The sequence below is a fragment of the Pelodiscus sinensis genome, chromosome 19 (assembly GCF_052426305.1).
Source record: "Pelodiscus sinensis isolate ZL-2025 chromosome 19, ASM5242630v1, whole genome shotgun sequence".
NCBI lineage: Eukaryota > Metazoa > Chordata > Testudines > Trionychidae > Pelodiscus > Pelodiscus sinensis.
In genome coordinates, this window is record NC_143070.1 from 19,055,875 (window position 1) to 19,073,323 (window position 17,449).

The window sequence follows — 17,449 nt, forward strand, 5'->3', positions numbered from 1 at the left end:
CTTCCACCAGTAGGACGGCGACTGAAGGCCCAAAGCCCATTAAGAGCAAATGGAGGATGAACTTCAGCCACTTCTATAACTTGAGGGTCATCAGCCCCTAGAGTCCCAGGCTGTAAGGCCAGAAGTCACAGCCCTGCTCCCCGAGTCTGAGCTCCTGCACCACACAGGCCCTAGAAATTCCCCACAAGACTTCCTGTCACCCACAGCCCCATGTGTCTTCACCTTTGACTGGGTTCTATGGACCAATTCTGGCTCTTAGAGAAGCGGATGGTTTCAATAGAGCGCTCTTGTATCTGAATCCTGGACAGATTAATGTCTTGCCTTTCCAGGACAGAAAAACCCATTGGCTCCTTCTTTTTATTCCAGGCTGTGTTCCTTCTTTGAAAGACTCACCTCAAGGAAGCACAGACACAGCCGAGTGCTCCGGGTGGTGGTCCAACCTGCAGCAGCCGAGGCATGCGCCGGCCTCAGCCAGCAGGAGCAGGCCTTGCCAGAGGAGCCCAAGAGAACCAGAGGCTCCTGGAAGATCCTGTCAGGCATAAGAAGACTCTGTGCCTGCAGCCAGTGTGGCAGCTCCCTGGCAGAGGCTGAGGAGGAGAGAAGAGCTTTCTCTCCCATGCGGTGGACACGCTTCTCCGTAAAGAAGAGGAAGAAGAACTCAGCGGAGAAGCAGGAGGAGCCAGAGGAGGAGAAGCCACCGGAGAGCCCAGACAAAGACCAACTGGATCTCACAGGTGAGGATACAACCCACCCGGTGAGAGGGGAGCATGTGAGGGACACTGACCCCAGTCACTGTACAAGCCTTGAGCATTAGGGCCGTCTCATGGAACAGCGATGGGCTCCTCAGAGGCTGGAATCCATCGAGTGCCAGATGCTCTGGCAGAGGGGGGCAGGCCCCTCCCTGAAGTGGGAAGAACAGACAATGGCAGGGCACGGCTTTCTGGGGGTCTGGCATCCCCAGCCTAGTCCAGCACCCTTCCTCCCTTCCAGATACCCTACCCCAGCCGTCTCCTGCAACTTCCCTCCTGTTCAGACCTCACTGCCTCCAGCACCCACAGTCCCAGGCCAGTCCAGCACCCCACCCCCCACCCACACGCTCCACACTTACTCCCTTCTGCGCCAAAATCTTTATCCCATGCCCTGGCAGCCACCTCCCGCACACCGAACTCCTCATTTTGGCCTTACCCCAAAACCTAGACCAAGTCATACAAATCTACTGTCGCGGGTACGGAAAAGAGGTAATCTGGCCCATAGGAATCCTTGAACTCTGGTCCTCTCTTGTCTCCCCCCACTCCCAATGGGGCTGGAGCAGCTGAGGGGGGAAGTGTCTCAGTGGGGGGCCACATGAGTAGGGGGGTTGGCTGTTGTTTGGAGGTTTTTTGCCTCTCACTGTTTTCTGGTCCCTGACTGATTTTTCTGCAGCTCAATGGCCCACAACCCCAAAAAGTTTCTCCGCCCCCAAAAAGTTTCCCTGCCCCTGCCATGAATAAAGAGAACATTGAAACCATTAGTTTTGGACATAGATAAATATTTTACTTTATTTAAAATGAAGTTTGGTGATTAACAGGAGAAAGTTAAAGCACTTAATGTGCTTAATTATTTTGATTTTGATTAATAATGTTTCCTTTCTTACCGGTTATACACCTCCCAGCCCCGTGTTATAGCTCCAGTCATCTTTCTCTGCCTGGATCCTCTGTTTTGGGAACTGGGCCCAGCAGGCTAAAGCCTCAACCCCCTTTTATCCTCTCCAGCAGGCCACCCAGCCTCTCCTGGAAATGGCTTGGGGAGCCATAATACAAATTTTGACTCTGGCATGGAGGGGGCTGCTCAGCTCCAAAAGTTTGAAACAGGAACTCGGGCAGGGAGGGGGTAGCTCAGGGTGTAGAAAGAGGAGCAGCGAGGGGCTGTGTGTGAACAGGGGGTAACTACATGCTGTGCCAGGAGGGCTCCCCTGCAGCCCCTGTTCCAGGAGGGCTCTGGTGGCCATGGAGCCAGGTCCCCTCTCACCGGCTGTCAGACAAGGGGGTAGGAGCAGTGTTCCCGCTAAGATTTTCCAACCTTGGGCTGACTGAATTTTCTCATGTGCAACACCAATATCGCGGTGGTGTGTGGTGTGTGGACCCAAACCCGTGGGTATAAATATGTATTTTCAATAGTCCGTGGGTGTGGAAGAAAATTTATTGGGTGCGAATTGGGGAGAGCAGGGGCAAAGGAGCAGGCAGAGAATAAACAGAACTGAATGATCATCAGGGGAGTGTAACACAGGAGAAAACAGGATCCCTGCTGGGCCAATTCCCCAACGGGAGGCAGGGGAGGAGGAGGATGCGAGGGAGGCTGCTGCCCTGTTAACAGTTCATTGGGTGGGGAAGACTTGGAGCAAAGTAGAGAAGTTGGCCTGATCTGAAGTCGCCTGTAACCTCCCCAGCTTTTCCCATGTGGGCGGTGGCAGGCAATGCAGCACAATTGATCCCTCCTCCCCTTCAGCATGGTCTGGGTCACATGATCCCCCAAGAACGTCCTGACTCCCTGATTTGCTCACCCAGCCAGTACAGGCCCTGCAGGGGGCTGAGAGGGGTGGGGGGACCGGGGTGGAGGCTGGAGGCAGGACACCAGGCAGGAGCTGCTGCTGCTCCTCCACCACAAGAGAGCGAATGCCCCGCCCCCTTCCCCAGCCAATCAGGAGAGGGATTCTCACGCAGTTTCCAGGGAACCTTGGATGGGAGCTGAGGGGCAGCTCCAACCCCCTGCGCCAGCAGCAGCTGCTGGAGAGGAGGGAACAGCCCGGCTGCCTGCACCATGGCACCAGCCAGAGGAGCAGCTGCCCTGCCCTGCTTGGCTCTGCTTCCTGCCTCCAAAGTGGCCGGGGCAGGGAGAGAGGAGGGCGGGTCTGTCTCTGCCACTGCCCTGCACTTCCACGCACGTCTGGGGGTAACATCCCCAGCGCCCCCAGCTCTGTCCATGGGCTCAGGCGGCTCCTGCTGCACGGGGAGCGCTGGGGATCTGGGATTCAGCCCAGCCAATCCCAGCTTCAGTTTGGCTTCCACCTCTCAACTCCTGCTTTCAGCCCCGAGGGGTTCCCAGCCTTGGGGCTTCAGCCCGTGCTGGGGATCAAGGCTTCAGCCTGGGGGGTGCTGGGTATCGAGTGTGGACACCAGCAACAGAGACAGAACAGTTATAAGGGACAGAACCGTTAAAAAGGGACCAGAGGGTCACCCCGTCCAAAGGTCGCAGCAGCTCTCAACTGGGAACTGGGCTGGGCCATCACTTCCTGGGGCGTCACACGGGAAATGAGGCCTGTTCCCATCACTGCAGGAAGCGGGCGAGGGCCGGGGAGAGGAGAACGCACCGTGGGAGAGACTCTGCCCCTAGGGGAGAGGAAGCCCAGTGGGGAGAGCACCCAGCTGAGAGTCATGGGAGCGGCGCTCTCTGCTCGGCCCTGCAAGCACCTTGCTGTGTGACCCTGGGCAAGTCACGTCAGGGCTCTGGGCCCAGTGTCCTGCTGTCGCCCAGGGGTAACACATTCAAACCAGCGCGTCTCCTTCTGCTCCAGGGGTGGAGAACGAGCTCTCCCAGAAGATGCCCAACGGGGCGGAAGGGAGCGAAAAGGAGGAGGAACCAGACCGCCGGCCCATCCCATTAGCACAGAGCAGCTCCCACATGACTATGGTAATGAGGCTTGTGACTGAGCCAATGGGAAGCATCCCCTGCGGGGCAAGTGACTATCTGCCAGAGCCGGTGTCTCTCAGAGGAGATTGCCCAGCCCCCCCCCCTCCGCCCCCCTCCCCGCGGCTCAGGGACCAAAAGGAAACACTCATATGTGTGACCAGCAAAGCTGTGTAATATGGGGGCTTTCTGGGAGCACCACACCGAGGGTCGAAGCAGGGCACCTTGCTTTGAGACAGGGCTACTCAGAGCCCAGAACGGTGGGGTCCACCACTGCTAGGATCGGAACCAGTCCCAAACAGCACTTCTGTTCCCCGCACTGGCTAGTAAGAAGCCCTGCAAGCAACCCCCTTAGACACTCCTGTCCTCTGGGCCACCACCAGCACCACCCTCATACAGGTGAGAGGCTCTGAAACCCAGTCCCACCAATTCCAAACAGGTTCCTCCCACCCCAGCGAACCAGCCACATGCCCAGGTCAGTTTAAGACAGGACTATGCAGAACTTTCAAGATTAACAAGATGGTTTATTAGGTGATGAGCTTTCGTGGCCCAGACCTGTGTTTTGTTTAAGCAAGACCAGACTAACAAGGCTACATCTCTATTACTATTCTACATGCAAGGTCAATTTAAAGCTCAGATCTTACCTCAAAGAGCTTCAGGTGCCAACCCTTTAGAATTTAATATATGAAGGTTTATTAATAAAAGAAAGAACAAAATGTTGAGACTAATATTGTTAAAGGAATCAAATTACATTCACCAACTGCAAAGTCCTTGGTGCCGACTTGTGACAGATGAGATGAAGGGGTGTCTTAGAGCAAGTTTCAGGAATACGTCCTCTGTTAGGCTGGATGTATTCCTGAAACGCCCTCTGCCTTCCCCACCTGGCAGCATGTGGCGCTACCACCGAACAGGCAGGAATCACGGGCAGGACAGGAAGTAGCTGAGACTGAAGGAGCGAGTCTCCCTGGCCGACGAGAACCCCAGACTGAGGTTTTGGGGCCACTTCAGGCTTCAGTCCATAGCCGAGATCCTTCATAGTTGATTATCAGGAGTGAGGACAGGAATGATGACAAAAATGAGGGAACCCTCAGGGTTCCTTTATCCCCTTGCCCATGGGGTGAGAATCCCATTGTTCTCCTGTGAAAGTCTGTCCCAAGATGGAGTCTGTCACATGACCAAGTCACTGGTGCAGGCCTGACTCAGTCCTTCTTAGGAACCACGAATGCAGAAGTTGGAGGTCTGCAAGAGCACTCCAAACCCTTGCCTGCACAGGCTCTGGTACGGAAACTCCCTTCCCCCCGAATCCTAATACCCATATTTCGGGGACTCCGCTGCCACCATCAAGTGCTTTGAACCCATACACAGGGCTGCACACTTGAAACCAGCCCCAGGGGTACCTCAAGCTCTTGCTCATATGCCTCACTGAGATGGGGCTCTGTGATGACTGGGAGGCCTTCTTAGTCACATTGAAGCTGGTTGCCTATGGCCACTGGGTGGCCTGTGGAGCACTGGGCCATGCTCCTGTGACGGTTCTTCCCCTGCCCAAAGTGGAACCCTGAGAAGTGAGCTGCCCCCTTGTCTGTGGCTGGTTTGGCCCTCCCCAGAGAGTGAGCCAGAGATCCCAGGGGAAAGAGCTGCCCTGGCTTCAGGGCCGGATTAAGGCATGGGCTAGCTGGGCAGCTACCCGTGGCGCCAACCTATGGGGAGCACCCAGCTCCCGGATCACGGGCTGCAGCAGCTCCCAGCGGCCGCCCTACAGTGACCGCCTGGGGCAGGGACTGCGTTAACCCCTGCAGCGCCGTCCAGCAGCTTCCTTCCCCCCGTGACTGCAGGGCCCTGCACGGCCAGGCTCGGCCCACCCCGGGTGGCCCCGGGCTGCATGCCAGCAGCAGTAGCCAGGCTGGGCCGGGCACGTGCGTCCTGCCGCCGCTGGTTCCACGCGCCTCCCCCACGCGCCAGGTGGGGGCGGGGCCGTGCATGAGCCCTTTCCCATGCACTGGTGCAGGGGCGGGGCCATGCATGCACCCTCCCCCAACCCGGGGCGCAATTAAACTATCTGCCCAGGGCGCCAGAATGGCTCAGCCCGGCCCTGCCTGGCTGGGAGGGTTAACCAAAATAGGAACAGTTGGAGGGTGAGTTTGTAAGAAGCTTGAATGTGTGATTCACTGATGCGATATTTGTCATTTGACATTTGTAATTCACTTTGCCCTGCCCTTTCTCACTTGCAAACACTTAAATCCCATGGCTTGTGCTTAATAAAATCACTTTTATTTACTATCAAGCCTGGTGTAAATAATTGTTACCTGGGGAGCAATCAGTGTGCATCCTCCTTTCACTTCTAAAGGGGCTCACCTGAATGATTTATTTGGGGTTCTGATTCCATTTGGGGGTTGGGTTCCCAGAAGCTGTGCCTGAAACTGCATTCTCCTCAGACCAGAAGAGACAGAAATGGGCACAGCGACACCACCCGGCCCTGAAACTGTCTCCCTGACTGAGGACTACATGGCACAGGAGCCAGGGAAGCCAGACCCGAAGCTGGGGCATCCGTGAAACAAGCAGCACGGCCAGGGCCCCTATCAGTGGGATGAACGGTCTTCTCATTCCCATTCCAGGCCAGCTGAGGAAGCCCACAGAGGCCAGGGGAGACCCACCACAGGATCCAGGAGCCCCTCAGGACATGCCGCCTACCGCAGGGGCTATCAAGATGGTGAGGAGGGACCGTTCCAACAAGACTGTCCCTTCATGCACTGTAGCTATGGGCAGCCAGTGGGTGGCTGGGCACAGGGCTCAAAAGAAGGACTCATTCAGGATAGTGATTCCTGCCTGACAGAAGTAGATGCCAACAACTGTGCTAATAGACTCTGGATGTAGCCAGATGCTCATCTGAGCTGCTCTGACACCACTGACAGGCACAAGCAGGCCCTTGTACTCTTGCGATGCACCCACAGGGACATGGAATCCTATCTGACTGGCTGGGTGAGGCTGGAAGCTGGGCAGAGGGAAGGACGGTGCTTGGTGGGGCTGCTCCTTGAAGTTAGTCTAGCCAGTGGTCCTAGGGTTTCATGGACCTCCTGAGAGACTGGAACACCCACCCTGTGAGAACATTGGGGGTTCAGCCTCCCCGGAAAGTATTGATGGGTTGGCCCTGACTGGTCAACCCTTGGGAGATCTTGGGGCATGAGCATATGAACCCGACCTGGCAGAAGTTCCAATTGACCCTGGGGAAGTAGTTTGGGATCTTGGGGGGATTTCCTCCAAGAGCAAAGGAGTGACCCAGGCCTCGGAAGGCCTGGGAGCAAGAGGCAGACACAAGCCAGGGAGTTGGTCAACCTCAGAAGCAGTAGCAGGGATCCCAGTTTCAGATCAGTAAGGACCTTCTTTATAACCGGGTCCAGCACCCACTGACCAAGACCGATATCTGCCAGCTGCTGTTCCCACGACGGTTTTGCCAGGGGTTGCTATGCCTGGCACATGCAGTACTTTGGGCCAGACACCTCGGGAGGGAGAAAACACTACAGAGGGTGGCTCAGCAGGTTTTCTGGCTGGAGAGGAAGTATGAGCCAAACGTGCCCTGAGTGCCAGAAAAGCAGCCCAATAGGGATCTCTCCAGGACTACTGATTCCCTTATCCACCGCAATGACACCTTTTGAGCGGATTGGCATAGATCTGGTGGGACCCTTCTAGAAGAGTAACACGGGCCATTAGTCTACTCTCCTGCTAGTGAACTATGTCACCTGGTGCCCCAGGCAGTCCCCCCATGAGCTGCTATTGCCAATGAACTCCTGAAGGTGCTTGCGAGGGTCGGGCTGCTGTGAGAGACATTTAATGGACCAAGGGCCTAATGTGACCTGAAAACTCATGGCAGAGCTATGCTGGTTCTTGAACATTCATACCCCTGGAACCTTGGTCTGCCCCCACAAACAGGTGGGTTACAAATGAGATTCAATGGGACTCACAAAACTATACTGTTGAAGTTCATAGGAGATGATCCCCCAAAATATGGATAAGTTGCTACCTCCACAGGTTTTCCCCCTTCAAACTCCTCTATGGGAGGTGGCCCCAGTGCACCTTTTCCGGGAGACCTGGGAAAAGCAGGAGACCCGGGCCTGAAGGTCAGTACAATCTATATTACAGCTCTGGGGTGGACTCTGGGAATTAGGCAGCTTAGCCTGCGAAAACCTGCATTGGGCCCAGAATGCACAAGCAGCCTAGTACGATGGAGAAATGAAAACGAGGACCTGCAAACTTAGAGCTGATAGAAAGCCAGTTGCTGGGAGCAACGTGCGGTCTGCACTGTCCCCACATCGATCATCTGGCATCGCCCCGGCTCCCTGCTGCTTGTGGCACTGGAGTTACTCAGGCTGCAGAGGGGCAGTGCCACAGGCAGGATACTGACATGTAGCCGTGTCCATAGACAGGGTGACGAGAGCTGCTTTGTGCTGACCTGGCTCTGTAGCGCAGACCTGGCTGCCATGTGTTCTGGCCTCCTCTGTTCCACCCAGTGAAGTGACAGATCATTGGTGGTTTGTTAGCTGCTGCCTTGGCTCAGGTCTCACCTGCTCAGGTCTCTCCTGGCTGGGAGGCCTACAGTGACCATGTGCAGAGTGGGAACTTCCTATCAGTACCCAGGATCCCGGTTCTGTACAATGTGGCTAGAAATCTTCCCAGCAGGGGATCGTGGAATGCCTTCTACATGTGCCTAGGAATTTGGATCTCCTCAGGATGGTGTCAGCTCCTCCAGTCAGGTCTGGGAAGGCGAAGGGTGATGACTAGGCCATGAAGAGAGATAATGGGGAATAATGTCATCCGGACTCTTCTGATCTTTCCAAGGGGTTCCCTTCTGCGCCCATTCTAGGTTCAGGGGCCATCACATCTCCCCTCCCCACTCAGGATCTCACCCTCCTTCTTCATAACCCACAAGGAAATGAGAAATGGCCCCAGAGTGACAGCCAAAAGCCATGGGAGTGGATGGGGAGGTGGGGACAGATTTTCTCTGCTCAGCCCCTGTGGGATCTGCCTGGCTCTCTGTTGTGCATGTCCCTAGTGAGCCCAGGGGCAGGTCTATGTGGAGGGAGGGGTGCTGGGTACCCGTGTGCTTGTGAGTCACGCTTGCTCCTTTGACTCTGACCACAGAGTCCTTGCTCCTTTCCCAGCACAGGCAGGGGCCACATTGGCACCTCCCCATGTGCCACCCACCGAAGTGTCAGGGCCTCTACCCCACAAAGCCCCAGCCCAGGGCAGTGCGCCCAGAGCAAACGCCAAGCGAGCAAGGCTGGCAGCACATGGGCCAGGCCTGGCAAGGGAGCCGTGTCATAGACAGGCAGGCAGGAGGGAGAGGGGTCCATGAAGCTGATTCCCCAGGGGAGCCCATCTACTTGGGCAGCCAGGGAGCCCGAAGGTACCTCAGCTGGTGCAAACGGGCAGAGTTTTGCTCGCTTGCACCAACTAAGGATATGGCCCATGTGCCCCGTGAGACCTGGTACCTGCCCAAGAAAAGAGTCAGGTGTTGAACCATTAGCAGTGAGGGCACCAACCATCTGCAGAAGCTGCACTGTCACCAACTGGTCACAAACCCAGTGAGCCCTGACAGGGTTCTGGGTCCATCCCGGGGGAGGCCGGCTACTGCTGACCACACCTTGCGTCCCAGGCCTTGAGCGGGTTTGCCTTGCTTTGGCCTGTGGTCAATTTCTGACACCAGTATATTTTATTGCTTTTAGCACCTCCCTGGAGGCCGTGAAGATCGTTTTTTCCATTCCTGGATACTGGAAGGAATTTGCCAGTATCCAATTACAGCAGGGCTGGGAAATGATCGCCTCCCACCATCACTTCTCCCAAGGGGTGGGCTTGATCGCAAGGTAGGAGTCTCAAGTTTCCTCTTCCCGGGACCCGTCTAGGCAATGGGAATTCAGCAGGAGATCCTCCTCTGCCCCAGCCAGCCCTCTCAGCTCCACAATGCGGGAGGGACTCTCTCTCTGCTTGGTAACTCTGAGGGACTTTCCCTTTGCCATTCCAGAGCCATGTTTAAGCACCAGAACCCACAGGTCCCTGTGGTTCTCAGACAGGCCATCGCCATCGTGCAGAATCAGGATGAAGAGGTGCAGAGAAATATCCCCCTGACTTTCTGCACCGAGGTGAAATTCCGGAGCGGCTGAGCACATGTGGGCTTGTGCAGAGCAACTCAGTCCCCTCCTAGACCAGTAGGTGCTGGGGCTTATCGCCAGCAGCTCAGCAATCTCACAGCCAGCCAGCTCCTCTGCCCAATCAGATACTAGCAGGACTGGGCAGAGTGGTGGGGGGCAGGGTGAGATTGCTCCTGGCTGGATGCACCTCCCTGGGACCATATGACCCAGCGCCCCAAGCCAGTGCCTCTTTCCTCGCTTTCCCCTGGGGTTTCATTTTTTTCTGCCCAGCACTCTGCCCAGGGCACTTGGCGATGCCAAGTGATTCTCCTTTCCCTGGGGTTCATTAGGGGCTTGTGCATTAGTTGCCCTTCTAAAAATCGACCATCTCAAACACCAGCCACTGGCTCCTTAACTCCAGAGATTTTGTGCCGCAGAAAGTGGCCAGTTGGCAAAGATGATGAAGTAGAAACAGACCAAAAGGAAGATTTCTGCTCCTTAACCTGATGTTAATTTTCTCTTTCCAGAGTCCTTCCATCCTAAGCACTTTCACCAAATCAGACCTTCAGGAACACCTCATGGAATGGACCCAAGACGACAACCCTGCGATACGGAGGATCTGCCTGCGAGGCCTGGGCAGTGTTCTCTTCTGGCCAGGGAAGGTGAGGGGCCTGGCTTGTACCGGTGGATGTTAATGTCCTGGGAGATGATAGACACATCACTGTGGCAACTCCTGGTCTATGTTTGCACCAAATTTTGGCGCAAGTGGGCCATGTACGATGTCTGATGGAATGGACCCGAGACAACAACCCTGCAATACGGAGGCTCTGTCTGCGAGGCCTGGCCAGTGTTCTCTTCTGGCCAGGGAAGGTGAGGGGCCTGGCTTGCCCGGCTGGGAGATAACCGACACATCACTGTCGCAAGCCCTGGTTTATGTTTGCACCAAATCTTGGCGCAAGTGGACCACGTAAGATGTCTGTGCAAAGTTTCGGATTGGCTGATGCTGTTTCTACAGCTGCCAGGCAGGTCTGAGGTTTGTGTCGGAAGTGACGGTATCGGTGCTGTACTTGTACTTCAGAGGGAGTGTCTCAGGGGTTGCTGTACTTGTACTTCAGAGGGAGTGTCCCAGGCTGTGACTGCTGGCTAGCCAGTGTGGGGAACAGCAGCGCTCTGTGTGGCTGGTTTGGTGCCTCAGCGGGGAGGTCCCCAGTGATGGGATGTAAGATGGGATGTCTCTGAGGAGTTTGCCCTGATGTGACCATCTCAGCGGTGCCGCAGGAAACACCGATCTGACACCAGGGGACCAAGGAAGCTGCTGTTGCTCAGTGGAAGGCAATGAGAGAGGGGAAGGAGACTCAGGTTGTCGCTCAGGGCAATGGGGGAAGGGGAGGCCGGCGACAAGCCAAATCTTGGCAAGGGCAGAGGGGTCAGGAGGGTCCAGAGCTCGGTGATTGAGCCTAGAGCAGCTCCAGGCAGGCGACAGGGCAGGCTCTGCTCAAGGGCCAGGGGTGCAAAGCACCTGGTGGAGCGGCAGGAGAAGGACTTTCTCCCCTGCTGGGGGGCTGGGCCATCCCTGGGGTCTGGCCAATAGGGGGGGACAGTCCAGCCCCTGCCCCAGGCTGTGTCCCGAGACAGTGTTGAGCTGCCTTCTGCATTCCCACAGGGGCAGTTGTTACAGGCCCAGCTGCCCGGGACCATCGCCATGTTCTGCGCCACGGACGCAAGGACTGTCCTGGAGGCCATGACGGAGGCGGCAGATGCCATCTGCCTGCTCTCCGGGGCGGGGCTTGGCTCCATCTCCCAGGACATGGCAGTCAGCCTGCGCCCGCTCATTGACGACGTAAGGCTGGGAACCCCGGAGAAGCACATTCCCCCTCCCCTCCTCTTCCTGCTGCCTTGGTATGTCCCTGCCCAGCCCCTTCCCCCCCCAGGCCTCCCACGCAGCACCCAAAGAGTGTGAGGGGTGATGAGGAGAGCAGGGGAGGGACAGGGGGAAGGGAGACTGGGAAGGAGTGTCCCGGGAAGGGGCCAAAGTGCAGCAGGAATGGGGTGAGGATGGAGATTCCCTGTAACTCGCCCTTTGCCCCTCCTTCACTCAGAGCCTCCCACACTCAGTGGCTCTCCTCCCTGGCACTACATTGGTGTGCATTGGGGTCTCTCCACGTTGGGCTGACGGGGCAGAAGAACATGGAGAGATTCACCCTTCTCTGGACTCCAGGTGGCTGGGGTGACTGGCTGCAGGATGCTTTCCAGACATGTTGTGCCAAAGACCCCTGGGGCAGCCTGCCTTGCGCAGTGTCTCAGGCCCTGGCCAGCTCACGGTGTCTGTGGGGTTGCATGGTGGCCGCGTGACTCCCGCAAGCCAGAGTGGGTCACAGCCGGGAACCTGCAGCTGTCAGGCCCATGACACATTGTCTGCACTGAGCATTTCTCCCTGCTCTGTTCCTAGGTGCAGAATAACAAGAGAAACATCCCCAGGCTCCTGTTCTAGGCCTTAGACTATCTGGAAAGCTCCCAGCCGTCCATCCGACATTCTGCAGCCCTGTTCATCGGTAAGCAGAGCAAACCCACGTGAGCTTTTCCCGTGCTTCCTTCAAAGCTCTTTTTCCACTTCCCACTCAGTTCTCTGGGACCAGGTGAATAAAAACCAATGATTTAAGTATTTTAATTGAACAATAAGTTAAATAAGTTATGATGTTATCACAAACATCCTCTTCCCGCCCTGACATTGTCATTCAATTGGGTTAATGGTTCTAGTCCATCCAACCTAACCAGCAGCTCTTTCTCCTTGTCAGTTCTCAGCTTTCAATTTCAGTCATCCCACTGAGACACGTGGGCACAAACAGACATGGCCCAAATCGGATGGTTTTCTGTGCTTATGTGGTGGTGAGCCTGGGCCAGGCAGAACTCAACTTTGCCTAAGGTCCCCCTGCTATACTTCTTTCAGTGGGCTTACAGCAAAATTAAGTGCCTCCTAAGCACAACTTAGCTTTTTGGGTAACTTGGCTTAAGAGCTGCATCAAAGTGCCAGTGGGAGGGGGGAAGAGAGCTCCTTGCCGAAGTTGTAAGGGCACCGCACATTTAGAGTTCTGAGGATACGTCTGTTTAAGTTAATAAAACATGAACAAAAAGGGGGTTCAGGACAAACATCAGCCAGCAACTCAGGAGCCTGCTGCAATTGCAAATGTGAAACATGGATGTAACATGGAAGAGTTAGTTGAATAAAATATCAGTGCTATTGTGTTTTTGAGTGTGATTTAGTCCTTCCCATCCCTAGTATTCAAGAAATGTGAGAAGAAGTATCAGTGGGAAACTTGATTTAACTCAACCCACCCAGCCTGAGACAGCACCAGACTCTGATAACGGGGGTCTGTGTATGTCAGAATTCACATTTACTCCAGTCTGAAGGGAGCCATGTTGCCATTTGTATCCTTCCAACTTCCCCTGCCCACAACTTTTTGGCCACACCTACGAGAAACCAGCAGGATGACAGCTTAGTCTCCTTTGAAATTGGCCTTTCAGTGACTTCTGGGGTCAGATGCTTTCTCTAATGTGCTTCTTGCCACACTGAAGGGCCGGGTATTGAATTTCCCAAGGGCTGTCTTGTGGGAATGGCTGAATCTGTAGCAATTTGCAGGGATGACATTGAAAAGTCCTGAGCTCCATTGTATTCATTATCTGTTTAGGAGAGACCATCCACCATTACCTCAACCTGTTGTCGGAGACAGTGACTGCAGAAGGCGTCTCCTGCCTGTGTGAAGGTAAGAAAACACCTCTGGGTGTTTGGGCATCTGTGGGCAGTATGAGACCTGAGCACAAATGTCCCAGTGTCCCTCTCTGTCTAAGGACAGTGCTTAAGGGAGAAGAACGGTCTTCCTGGTGAATGTAAGAATAGGAGTCAGGAGATTTGAGCCACCAGGAGCAACTCAGTGGTTCATCTTCCCACCTGTAAAATGGGGATAAGAACACAAAAACTCTCAAAGGAGGCCAGGCAGAAATGAACAGGGCCGTCTCTATGACTAGTCATTAATAGGAGGATAAGGATTCTTCCCCTATCACAAAAAGTTACATCACCTGCTCCCTTCCACAGGGGTATGTCTACACTACAAAGTTAATTCGAACTAACAGCTGTTAGTTCGAATTAACTTTAATAGGGGCTACACATACAACCCGCTAGTTCGAATTTCATTCAAACTAGCGGAGCGCTTAATTCGAACTAGGTAAACCTCATTCTACGAGGAGTAACGTCTAGTTCGAATTAAGTAATTCGAATTAAGGGCTGTGTAGCCACTTAATTTGAACTAGTGGGAGGCTAGCCCTTCCCAGGTTGCCCTGGTGGCCACTCTGGGCCTAACCAGGGAAACCCCCCTCCCGGCCCCAGAGCCCTTAAAGGGCCACAGTCTGGCTACGGTGCCTGTGCCAGTTGCAAGCCTGCTAGCACCCAGCCAGCAGACCCTGCACCTGGCACCGCATGAGCCAGCCACCCGCTGCCACCCAGCTCTCCGCCTTTTCCCAGGATGAGGCTGGAGGCTCCCAGGAGCCTGCGCGGGCCTGCAAGAGGCGGGCGCCCACCTGGTCTAGTGCGGAGATCGTGGACCTCATCGAGGTTTGGGGGGAGGCCTCCAAAGTCCAAATCTCCGCACTAGGCACAGAAACACGGTCGTCTATGTCAGGATAGCTGCCAGCCTGGCCACCAAAGGCCGCATGCAAACCCAGGAGCAGGTTTGCATGAAACTCAAGTTGGTCCAGCGAGATCCCTGACCCTGAACCCTGAGCTTAGAACATAAGAATGGCTGTACTGGGTCAGACCAAAGGTCCATCTAGCCCAGTAGCCTGTCTGCTGACAGTAGCCAGCACCAGGTACCCCGGAGAGGATGGACCGAAGATGATGACCAAGCGATTTGTCTCGTGCTATTCATCTCCAGCCTTCCACAAACAGAGGCCAGGGATACCATTCCTACCCCCTGGCTAATAGCACTCCATGGACCCAACCTCCATGAATTTATCTAACTTCTCTTTAAACTCTGTCATAGTTCTAGCCTTCACAGCCTCCTGTGACAAAGAGTTCCACAGGTTGACTATGTGCTGTGTGAAGAAGAACTTCCGCTTATTAGTTTTAAATCTGCTGCCCATTAATTTCATTTGGTGTCCTCTAGTCCTAATATTATGGGAACTAATGAAGCATTTTTCTTTATTCACCCTCTCCACACCACTCATGATTTTATAGACCTCTATCAAATTCCCCCTCAGTCTCCTCTTTTCAAAGCTGAAAAGTCCCAGTCTCTTTAGCCTCTCTTCATATGGGACCCATTCCAAACCCCTAATCATTTTAGCCCTTTTCTGAACCCTCTCCAAGGCCAAAATATCTTTTTTGAGGTGATGAGACCACATCTGTACACAGTACTGAAGATATGGCGTACCATAGTTTGATACTTCCCCTTCTCCTTCTTCCCCTTCCAGCTCCCTCCTCCCAGGTTTCCCCCTCCCCTCTTCCACCCTCTCTCTTCCCCTCTCCCACCTCCTTTTCCCAGTCTCCCCAGAGGTTAATCCCCTCCCCCAGTTTTGTTAAATAAAGAGAGTTTCTATTTTTGAACACGTGTCCTTTATTTTTTACATCAGGAAGGGGGACTAGGGAGGGGTAAGTGGAAGGAGGTGAGGGAGGAATGAGGCACGAGCCCCCGATGGGGAGGACTGGGGTGGCTCTGAGGGCTCCTCAGGGTGGAAGCTCTCCTGCAGGGTCTCCTGGATCCTGACAGCCCCCTAATTGACACCCCTGTATGGCAGCCTGCGGCAAGTGCAGACGGGCTGATGGCCGAGTGCTGTGATGTGCTGATGTGCAGGGCACTCCAAGACAGGACTGCTTTGCTGTCCCTCATTGAGGTAGACAAGCAAGCGGGGAACCCTGAGAACTGTCTGTCTGGGGTGGGGGTCGGGTCCCTTTAAGCACAGCCCTTGGCTAGCCTGAGGCAGCAGCTCCACACTCTAAGTCCTAACCTGATGCCCTGCCGGCACTGGTTCCAGCCATCCTTAACCTCGGTTCAGGGTCCACTCAATGTGGACATGCTATTTCGAATTAGCAAAACGCTAATTCGAATTAGATTTTAGGTCTAGATGCACTAATTCGAATTAGCTTAGTTCAAATTAGTGCTGTAGTGTAGACATACCCCAAGAGAGGTTGTAGGCCAGGGACCTTCACCCAGAGATTGGTCCTCAGCTCCTACGCCATCCTGTGAGGGCCCCCAGGAAACACCTTTCCCTGCCACCTCTGGAGCACTAATGGGGGCACAAATGATTCGGTAGACTTGAGGCGCCTAAACCCCTTTTTGGATCTGCACCTAAATGTCAGTTATGGTTGTTGTCATGTTCAAATGGCAAAGGCCATTCGTAAGAAGAGCCAGCCATCAGTGACAGCAGCTCTGTGGGGTTTCAAACCCATTTCCTTTTTCTTTCAGCTTTCCAGGAAGTGCCTTTGAAACCAGACAGGACCACATGGATCGTCCTGAATGAACATCGGAAATAGCTGCAGAAGCTTGCGAACCTCATGTCGGGTACGTTTTTCGACTAGGGAGCGGCACTGATACGTACAACAGATGGGAGCAGCTCTTTGGAGCAGGGGCTGGCCCACGGGGTGGGTATTTGAAAGAGACACCAGCTTCCGTAGCAGAGTCCAGCCCAGAGACACCTGGGAAGAAGTTCCGAGTCTCTCAGAAAGCCATACCCCTGGGCAGCACAATGGGAGAGGGAAGTTGGTGCTGACCAATGCAGGGTCAGACACATGGAAAGCAGAAATGTGAATTATTCTTATTTGTCTCTGAGATTGGGGGTGGGGCTTAGTTGTTGGAGCAGTGGCAGTGGGGCCTAGTAGTTGGAGTGGTGGCAGTCGAGCCTTGGGGAGCTAAGAGCAGGAGCCAGAGTCAGGAGTCAAGTGCGGGCGTGGAACTGTCTAAGAGCAGGGCTGGGAACTAAGCTGGACTGAGAGCCGGGCTGCGCTAGGACTAGGGACGAGGCTGGAGCAGGAGCAGGGCTGGAGCAGGCTGAGGCCTGGGCGACCTGGCACCACTCTCAGGCAGAGGAGAGGGCCAAACCATGAAGCAACACTGAGCAGACTGAGTTTTCCTCAGAGGTGCTGATGCCAGTTCTGAGACTCACCAGCCCATCTCCTGCCTCCTGCGTTGGCTGGAACCTGACTCAGGACAACTCAGCCTAGCGTGGGGCTTCCTCAGGTTTCAGTTCAGGGAGGAGTCAGCCCCTCCAAGCCAGACAACAGATTCACCCTCACCTCTGAGGAAACCAGGCCCTGCTGTGGCCGGCTTGACAAGGCCCTAATAGAACCTGGGGCCTTTCCCTGCATGGGGTCAAGCGCATTCCACAGCATTAGCCACGAGAGTAGCAAGTGGGGCTGGAGGGGGGAAACCTGCTCTGCTCCAGAGTCTCCCCCTTGACAATTGTGCTCTTCTCATCTGTGCTTCTGCCCTTTCTTCTCTGGCAGACACCGGCTGAGCCCACCACGAGCCCGGCCTGGCCAGAAGACCAAGCAGGTGGGACACCAGGAGGATGCGGAAGAGGCAGAGCTGCACGTGACGGGGAACCAGCCGTGCACAGAACCAGGATCCATTCCACCCTCAGGCCAGAGGAAGCCAAGCCCCTCCCCAGCCCTGCAGCGCGTC

At 55.0% G+C, this 17,449-nt stretch overlaps 1 pseudogene across 1 annotated transcript in view; it reads left to right on the plus strand.

Moving 5' to 3' along the window:
* The window catches only part of LOC149522243 (uncharacterized), a 49,662-nt pseudogene extending 33,203 nt beyond the window's left edge, over positions 1-16,459 (plus strand). Inside the window, exons 4-10 of the transcript XR_016347417.1 lie at positions 9,278-9,518; positions 9,677-9,798; positions 10,305-10,444; positions 11,446-11,736; positions 12,232-12,334; positions 13,469-13,543; positions 16,235-16,459. The product of XR_016347417.1 is annotated as an uncharacterized LOC149522243 (transcript). The remainder of the gene's footprint in view (positions 1-9,277; positions 9,519-9,676; positions 9,799-10,304; positions 10,445-11,445; positions 11,737-12,231; positions 12,335-13,468; positions 13,544-16,234) is intronic.
* Positions 16,460-17,449: the final 990 nt, after the last annotated feature.